The sequence below is a fragment of the Camelus dromedarius genome, unplaced genomic scaffold (assembly GCF_036321535.1).
Source record: "Camelus dromedarius isolate mCamDro1 unplaced genomic scaffold, mCamDro1.pat HAP1_SCAFFOLD_123, whole genome shotgun sequence".
Lineage (NCBI taxonomy): Eukaryota > Metazoa > Chordata > Mammalia > Artiodactyla > Camelidae > Camelus > Camelus dromedarius.
This window is the reverse complement of record NW_026989814.1, coordinates 4,957,690-4,965,269: the sequence shown is the minus strand read 5'-3', so window position 1 is coordinate 4,965,269 and position 7,580 is coordinate 4,957,690.

Sequence of the window (7,580 nt, the reverse complement as noted above, 5' to 3'; positions counted from 1 at the left end):
CCAAGCTTATTTGTGCCTTGTGCTCCCCGTGGTGGCTGGGTGGGCCAGCCTTTGATGCTCCTGGTGGTCCAGCCCGCCCCGGCTTCACAGGGAGCCGAGAACCCTCCACATCCGGGAACAGACCCCGACGGCACCACAGCAGGGCCGAGTCCAGGAGGGGGTCTCGAACCCATGCACGCGGCACTCAAACCCTCCGCCCACGGAGGGGCCTGCCCGCACAGCAGCCTGCACCCTGGCCTGGCAGCACGCCCTCAGCCTGTCCCCCGCAGCGCTCCTCCACACACCGGGCAGCATCCGGCTCAGCCACGCAGCCCCCACACGCCAATTCTGCAGCCCGAACAGGCCGAGACACACCTGTGGCAGCAGCAGGCCCCATCGGATCAGCTCACGTGTCCTCCGCTCCACCCGCAGCCCCAGCCCTCAGGCGGCAGAGGCTCAGGGAGCATCTTAGATGAAATCTTGACAGACGCCAGCCTTCTGGAAAAGGCACAACCTTTCCTGAACGACGTAACCCCGGAAGACGGACTTTGGCCAACCCTGGAAGAACCCCTCAGTGACGACGAATTCCAGGCCCTCCTGGACATGCTGCCAGGCTCGCCAGGGCCTCAGGAAAGCCTTCGGTCGAGCCCAATTCAGGCCTCCTTCCCTGGGATGCCGAGCCACGGCTGAGAAAAAAGGACGAGGAACCAGGCACACTCCTAGGGCTCGGCAGCAACGGCAAGACGCCCAGACTGCCGGCGCCACTGCGTGGCCTCCCACAGCCCTGCCGTACTGCCCGTGTGCTCTCAGGACGCACGGGCACCAGGAGGGGCATCCTCCCTGATGTCTGAAGGGATGCTAGCATGCCAACAGTCAAGAGGACGGCACAAGTCCTCTTGCGTTGGAGGTCGATTTGCGGGTTCTCTCTGACATTGCCTTGATCCAATAAACCTGGCTTGGAACTCAACGCAAAGTCTTTGGCTCTGTTTTGGTCCCCTTGTAGTCTGTGCCCCAGCATCCATGCCAAACCTCACAGATTCACCATGTCCCCATTTGCCTGGGACTGCATGGGAAGGGGGTCAGGGGCCCTTGATAAGAAGCCAGCTTCTACTTGCAAACTAGATTCTCTTGGAATCCCTACAACAATGAAGCCCCGTCACTGGGATTCTGGGACCAAGAGAGCTTCCATTATGGCCAGTAAAGGGGAGCACCGTTACACAAGTCTCCTAGCACTTTTCTTGGTTCCCAGATTATAGCCAGATTATTATCAGCAGGGCTCAAATTAACCAAGGTGCTGGGGATATTAGGCAGGCAATCAATCTCTCTCTCTCCCTCACACACTCCATGCCTTCCTCCCTATCTCACTTGTCTCCTTCTGCTTCTCTCTTGTTCTCTCTCTCCCTCTACCCCTTTCATATGGTGTCTTGGCCACAAACACTTACAGCGCACACACAGCCACACAAACACACAAGCATCGTTTGAACCAAGTGCTGCTATAATTAGACTCATCCCCAAATGTTGCTGAAGAAGCTCGTAGTCTCCATCTCAGTGCACATGGCTGAGTTTCATGAACCAGATGGCAAAGGAGTACACTAAAGATGGCCCGTTATGTGTTTTGGGTTTCCATGTTTCGAGGATCTAGGGCCTAGGCTCAGCTAAAATGTCAGATGTGTTTGTATGTTCCAGCCAAATATTCCTTCCTAGCACAGCTGCGCCACCATCCTCTAGGACGCTTTGGAATTCCCCTTCTGCTTCTCCTGCTCCTCCTCCTCCTTCTTGTCCTCTGCTCCCCCTCCCCTCCCCCTTCCCACTCCCCTCCCCGATACCCCCCCCTCCCCTCCTCATCCCTCTCCCCACACCCCTCCCGTCCCTCTCCTCCTCCTCAGGCATTCGATTTTTGGAAACACACCCTCGCTTCCCATCTCTATCCTACTGGGTCCATCTTGGCTGAGGCGGGGATATCGTTGCACTCCCCAGCGTTATTTGATTTATCTCTCTTCTCCCAAGTTGTGGTGCCGGGCCCTTTTTTCAGCTCTGGTTTCTTGCCTGACTTTCCCGGACTCGTGCCTGCCGTCCGGAGAAGGAGTGACCGTCTACAGATTCTCTGGTTCCATGTGTTTTCACCATCAAACGATTTTTCCTTGCTTCCCTTTTGGCGGCTTCAGCAGGGAAGTTCGCTTGGGAATGCATTCCGTTTGCGTGGGCCGGATTTCCGACAGCAGAGCTCCCGATGCCTTTGGGCATGAGTCCTTGGGGCTGCTGGACAGCTTCTGACCTGTGTTGACCTGGGAGATGGCCCTAGGAGAGTGTGGGCAGCTCCCCGCTCCCCTCCCCCTCCCCCTCTTCCCCTCCCCCACCCAGTGTTGGGACGTGCATTCGACCTGGCTTCCCTGGGAGACAGGCTTGCCAAGAGAACTGCTTTGATGTAGCCGGGTGTAGCTGACACGTTTCGGCCTGGATAGACTTCAGGGGACTGGACCTCATCAGGCCTCTCTGGAAAGGCTTTGAAGATGCTGGCAGACAGGAGGGGCAACCTAGCCATGTTGGGTTCGCCCAGGACATGCCTCGCACGTCGAAGCCACCTCCTAGTGTGGTAGTGTGGTCTGCCCCTTTCTTCTGGCATTCCCTGGCCTGAGAGGAAGGGGGCGGTATGCAGATGACAAGCTGGAAAAGTTTCCAAAGTTTGTGACCGAAGAACATGACCCGTGTGTCGAATCCTGTGTCCGTTGGCGCATTCAGCCTTCCTATTCGAATGAGCGGGTCCTCAGCCTCCTGTTAAGAAAATGCCTAAGGCCTGGAATGCAATGAGGTCCAGGAGATGCCGAGGGAATTGGGAAGTAGACACCGGGAAGCTAGGCCCTCCACACTGGAAAGAATAGTGGGGCAAATCCTTGTCACCACGAAACCAGGGTTGGGGAAACCAGGGAGAGGAAACACTGCGTGGAATGGGAAAACGTGTGAAAACCAGAGAGCCCTGGAGCCCATTCAGCCTGGGGAACGGAGGATGCCAGGCTTCCAAAGAAAGGTCCTTGCTGGCCTGTGGTTTTGCCTTTCAGTCCAAGTCCCCTAACATGGAAACATGGGAACACTTCAAGGTTCTCAAGGTGGAAGGCGGGGTTGGGATCCCGACGCAGCGATTTCCATAAATAGGGGCGGGGCGTACCCGATCCCTTGATAAGGCCCGTGCTCCCGGGAACTCCACATTTGGCCAGCAGCCTCTGTGCCGGACGGGTGTCTCTCTGGCCATGGATGACTCACGCACGCCCAACGGTAAGTAGACATCAGCACCTGGGCTCTCCTTCTGGCTCATCTGAAATGCCTTCCTGCCCTCTCAGGGATGTGGACGAGGGGAGAAATGGCCCCCTGAGACTGCAGGGATGGCTCTGGCTGGACTCTGTGTAAGGAAGCCATTGGGCCAAATGATTGAGAGAGTGGCTTGGGTAGTTCTGTTTTTCCTTTATTTTATGTTTTTAATTCATTGAAATCTTTGGCCCTGTTGAAATTGACATGGGAGCGGTAGCCCTGCTGCCCACCCACAGCTCCTCTGTGAGAAGTCCTGACGTGCAGCTGCACAGAAAGCTGCAGCCGTTGTCCAAGGCTTCCGATCGCTTGCAGCGCATTTCTAGTGAAACACGTTAGGACTTTTGAGTTGGTGGTGTTGGTTATTTCTCGCTGTGGTTTAGCAGCTCCCTCTTGCCTTGAGTTCCATGGGAAAGGGTCCGTTTCTCTGCTGTCCCTGGAAATAGTCCACATGCAGGATACCCAAGAAGCACGGCAGGTCATAGGTTCCCTTGCCACCAAACTCAACACTAGGGCTTGGGAGGCACTGATCCCAGAAACCCTTGACTTGCCTCCCACTCGACTCCAAAGTAGGGAGTGGAGACTGGGGGCAGGGGCGGCTGGGGGCGCATGAGGGTGTGGGGTTTTCTGAAGGCAAAAGCCCCAAGGCCAGGCTACCGTGTGCTCCATGACTTCTGTCCGAAACAATCTCACTGGAGCTGGCAAGGAGGAAGGGTGCTTGTGAAGGAAGCATCACTTGGGGTGCGCAAGCCGTGCCTTGCGTCCTTCCAGGCAGACACCTTGACACCCTAGTTTGGCAGCTGGCATTGGCTAGCGGGGATTTCCTATGTCGGGAGGGCTGATGTTCTAGAGTTTGAATAAACTTCAGGAAATCCAAGTAGTCCCGAAGCCCGGGACGTGCCCGACACCACGTCGGGCTTTCCGCAGAACGTGTGAACAAGCACAGTCATATTCCTCCGCATCACAGAGAACAAGTGTCCAATAGGACAGGGCTCCATCACTCCAAGCTTTCCACAGAGAAAAATAGCATGCACACAGCCGGTCCACATGACACGTTGACGTCCAGGATGGGTTGCTCCTACTCTGTGGCGTCCCAGCCCGGGCGCCGTCAGAATCAAGGTCGGGGCACGAGGGCCGCAATGTGGGTATCTGACACACCCTACCCAAGTTTGGCCGTGCTTGGCTTGATTTTCAAGTAGTACAACAGGTGTTCCATGGGTGTGTGAGGAGCCACAAGGCGGGCTCTTCTAGCTGGCCTAAAGTTCGAGGTCCGTCCTGCCAGGGGCCATCCAGACATTGCACGGCCGGCAGCCGGGGGCCGCGTCCCCTGGGTTGGAACAACTTCCACCCATTTGGAACATGACCCTGTTGCCCTAGGTCTTCCCAGCTGGTTGGTTTGTAGTTCTCTGGGCTGCCGGTGAGTGGGTGGTAGATCCCAAGAACATGAGCCATCTCATCTTTGCTACTTGGCCTAGATGGAAGGCCCAGGGACACCCCCTCAGCAGGGCTGTTTGTGTGCTTCCGTTAGATAGAATGGGACGGTCATCTGTGCACTGGGGTCTACTCACCCCCGCCTCCGGGACACAAAAAGCAGCCTGGTGTGGCACCACCCGTCACCACCAAACACCGCCGTTGGTGCAGCCGTACGGATTCCCTCTCAGACGTTTCCCCCTCTTGTCTTTGGCAGGCCCACGCCCAAGTGGACAGCGCAGAAAGAGGCTGGTTCTGAAGCTCAGTCAAATTGACGCTCTACAAGCCCTCTTTCAACAGAACCCCTACCCTGGCATCAAGGCCCGAGAGAGCCTAGCCCGAGACCTGGGCATTCCCGAAAGCAGAATTCAGGTAAATGTGAGTGTCGGGATTCCTGTTCTCTCGGGTTCCGTGTCCAGATGCCACCCGGCCCGAGCCGTGTGAGTCCCAATTCCAGGTCGGGGAGATGGCTGCCGAGACTTAGCCGGGCTTCGTCTCTCGTGCGTTGGGAGGGAACCAAAGATAAGCCAGCCAGCCTCAGGGAAAAGGGGTGTCCTCTAACGAGACTCTGTGCTTAAGGGTTTGTACGTGGTTTCCGAGCCCAATATGCAATTGGCTACAGACACTTCGTGGTGGGGTGCACGCTAAGGAGAGGAGCCCCCTCCTCCCCTTGGTGCTCCTGGTCTGGGTGCTGGAGGCAAGCCTGGACTCCACTCCCGTCTAGGAATGGCTGTCCCATGGGAGAACAGGGCCAGAGGGAGGTGAGTGGCCCTTGGTCCTACGGGAGTTCAGGAATCAAAACCGAGGGAAAGAGGGTGCGTGAGGCTGCTTGTGCCAGGGAGTTTGGTCCTTTCTGGCTCAACTCCAAGGCGCTAGCGGTGCTCAAGGCTTCCTGTCTGGTCAGGTGGGGGAGGAGCCCTGAAAGGGGAGAACCTTAGGAGCAGGAGCACTGTGCCTGCGACCTTTCAATGGGCACTAAGACGCGTAGGCTTCCCTTACAAAACTGACTGGCAGGTTCATCAAACTGCCCACACAGCCCCATCAGAGATGCCTAAAAATGGACACACACACGCCCACACCCTCACCGACACCCATATCTACCCCGATGGCCACACCTCCACCAACCCCAACCCCACCCCCTTGCCACCCGGCCGTCATCCAAGCCTCACACGACCTCACCCGACCTCACTCGGCTGCACCCTACCCTTCATCATGCCGCTCCACTCCACTCCACTCCACTCCACTCCATCCACATGTAACTCTGCATTTGATTCTTGGGTAACGAAAAAGGCAGCATGTGGCTTCAATGTTGGAGACAATGACACATATTTGAACGATGGGGATCGGGTACCTAAGAGCCTCCAGACCTGGAAGTGGCAGGACCTTGCCCCCCTAAGAGTTCCCTGTCAAGGAGTCTTTTCCAGGCAGCATGGGGTTTTCAGGAGTTCGCGCGCCTTCAGGGAATTTTGGACAAGAGCACTCACCTATGCGTGGTGTGTTAGGAAAGGGTGCTGTCCATGGGGCAAGGAGGGAGACAGAGGAACATTCCTCAGGCACTGAGCATGGTCAAAAAGGAGGCACAAAGACTCAAAGGGAGCCAGTGAGAGAAACAACAGAGAGAAATGGACACAGAGACAGAGACAGGGACTGAGAGAGAGGAAAAGAGAAACAGGCATAAACAGGTAGACGGACAGAATCGGAGACTGAGACTCAAAGGCCAACAGGGACCATGGCAGGTGACAGGAATGGAAAATGTCAAGAGAGACATAGAGCTAAACAGAGAGAGACAGAAACGGATAGCAAGAGAGATGATCAGACAGAGTGGGTCGGGGGAGGAAACGAGGGATATTGAGAGGAGAAGAGAGAGGGAGAATATCAGCAAGCTCCTTCAGACTGACTTTGGGAAAGCAAACATTGTCTCCTGCCTCACGTGTTTTTGTCTTTGGATTCCAGAGGGAGGATGGCAGGGGATATGCTGAATTTCTTCCGTGCAGAGTGTTTTCTGGAATCCTGTGCAGTTCTTCCGAGGTGAAAGCCATAATCTGTGGCAAGTCCAGTCCCTTTGGGTGCTGAATACTTCCACTGGGGGCACATGGAGTCTAGATTTTGTCCACTCCTTGGCTTGTCTGTTTGTTGTGTTGCGAATCACTGTGATAGCTCTTGAAATCTGTCCCTAAGCATTTGAGTGACAGGGGTTTTACTCCTTCTACTTAGGTTTGGTTCCAAAACCAACGAAGAAGAAGCCTAAGGCAGAGCCGACCGCCGTCGGGGAACATCTTACCAGACGGGCAATCGCATCCTGTGCACGAGCCTCAGGCTCTGACGCAAGGTGAGTCCCTGGCTTTCCAAAGGCATTTTCCCATTAGGGTTCCTGGAGACAGATTCATCTCTGAACGTGGGTGACAAGTAGTCAGCAGAGAACCCTTAGGAGAGGAAACAAGCCTATCTGGGCCTTGCCCTGCTAGTGCTCACACTATGAGCATCATGCCCTGTTTGGAGGGCGGGGTCTTGCATGGCCAGGAAGCCTTTCAACCCTCTGGTCCTGAAACTGTCCAAAGTGCAGAGTTCCCATCTCTTATCCACTCACAAAGATTTTCCTCGGGCTCCATAGCAAGATTCGTTCCAGAATTGGCCCATCAGGGCTTCAGAACGATCCAGAAAACATGCTGGGAAACCAACCAAACAGCAAACTAGAGAAACAAGCAAACAAACAGTCAAGCAAGAAATAAAATTTTAAAGTGAATAATTAAAATGTAAAATGGAAACTGTGAGTGTGTGTGTGTGTGTGTGTCTGTGTGGGTGTGTATGTGTGGGTGTGTATGTGTGGATGT